This window comes from Wasmannia auropunctata, unplaced genomic scaffold, assembly GCF_000956235.1.
Source record: "Wasmannia auropunctata unplaced genomic scaffold, wasmannia.A_1.0 LD336088.1, whole genome shotgun sequence".
Classification (NCBI taxonomy): Eukaryota; Metazoa; Arthropoda; class Insecta; order Hymenoptera; family Formicidae; genus Wasmannia; species Wasmannia auropunctata.
Window position 1 is genome coordinate 3,710,203 of NW_012026802.1, and position 2,129 is coordinate 3,712,331.

The following is a 2,129-nucleotide window of genomic DNA, read 5'->3' on the forward strand; positions in this document are numbered from 1 at the left end:
TTTTGATTTTTTTAATAAAAAAAATTGAACATATTCCTGAATGTGTATACTTTTAGATAGAAAAACTTCTAATCCGAAATTTCAAGTAGTTTTCCTTAAAAAAATTCTCAAAAATGACCTTTTTCCGGCTCCTAGGTGTATATCTTCCCATAAGGAAAGAATGATTTTGCTAAAAAATATAAAAGTTTTGCTGGATATTCTTTAATAGAATTAGCTAAACATTATTTGATTTTTTCAGAAAATATTTTTTGCTGTAACGCCTAAATTTTAACAACTAATAAATTTAGCTTTGGCAGAAACAATATATTAGTTGTCCTTATATTTTAAAAACATACATTAGCTTCTACGGCTATATTTTAGCAGCGTTGGCCAATCTTTTCTCTGCCTGTGACGCACACACACAACACCAGGCTATACCAAACGTCCACACTCTTCAACAACTGCGGCTAAAATTATGCCACTCAACATGGCTGTTCGAAAAGGTTCACACTATGTAGTTCAACAGTCGTCTGATAAATGGCGTCTATGGGGAGGCTGCAAAAAAATCAGTCCGGGATCTTGTGGACCGTACTGTGTATATATATATATATATATGTTACTAATAATATATACATGTTCTTTAATAATTAAAATTTAGAGATATATCACATGACATTTATAAATCATTAATAACTTCTTATTTTTCAGACATAAATAACAAGAAGTAACTTGATACAAATAATAAATTTTGTATGCAAGATTTTCCTAGAGATATCGGAAAAAGAAATCTTTATGGTGATGGTATTTATTATAAAAATTTATTATAATTATATATTTTTTTTATTTCATTGGAAAGTCCTGTCCTAAAAAATTATATATAGATATATATATATAGATATATATCTATATATATATTGCGACCGCACTCACGAGCGTGGTGCAACTTCATCGCTCGTCCGACAAGCTCGATTCCGCGAAAACGGTGTATCTCAGTCTAACGCGGGATAATTCGTTAATCAGGTCTTTCACCTGCAGAAAACGGGAACGAGAATTGGGCGCCAGGCACGTTATAGAGAGTGCCTCTTTAATTGGAAGTTTCGTTATTCGGAAATCTAAAAACTCAATAAGAAATTATTTAATCACGCAATCAGACGCGAATTCGGTACGACGGTCGGACAAGGACGGCGATAACCGGCCTCTCAGCTACGGTAATGGTAGAGGGGAGTAGCTCGAGGGAAAACGGTCAAGGTTCGGGGGAGCGAGAATATGCTGGAAGAAATAGCAATGATTATTAATAATGAAAATAACAAATATATTTAACGAACAAGTATTACTGTTGATAGTACGAGTAATACACGGCAAGAGACGGGAACACTCAATGCGCGAAGCAATGTTGCTTGCACAAAATCGACGGAGACTCGTAATTCGCGTACTCTACGATTGTAATGCGGGATCGTATCTCGGGAGACGGAAAATCAAGATCTATTTCTCTTCGGTTGTACGACTCGCTAATTACCTGCCCCTCGCATCCGCGTGACACGCGGAATCGGAAATCATGCAGTGCGGGCGTGATATTCGCTAGTACGCCGGCGCGAAACGCTCGGCGTACACGGGCAAGCGTGATCGACATACGCGAAATCGAAACTAGGTGACGAATACGTCCCGCGGGATCCCGGAAATTCTCTGAAATTCCGTACCAGTGGCGTAGGGCCTTTTCGGAAACGCGAATTATCACACACGCACAATGACGGAAACAATACAATACAGTAACTGACTTGGCTGTGGCGCTCGGCGGGCGCGTAGCGCGACGGTCCTGTAAAAATCTCGATACACGAGGTCAGACGGGGCGCTGAAACTTATGGAATCTTTCTCGGCTACAGCCGGGTCACAAAACGAAAACGATAGCTAGAAACGCGTGTTCCTTGCGGCCCGTCTGACACAACAAAAATCGGCGGCTTTACACAAGTGCGCTCGTCTCACCGGAAACTCCTCGTCACGGGAACAGCAGCTCGCCTCGACTTCTGCTGAATTTTCGGCGGAGTATAGCTCACGATCGTAACTCTGTCCTGCGTCCTTCCTGAATCGCAACCACAGCACAAGTGCCGAGGGCCACTGCTTCCGTGATCTCGCTGGGCCGGTAAGCCCACGTG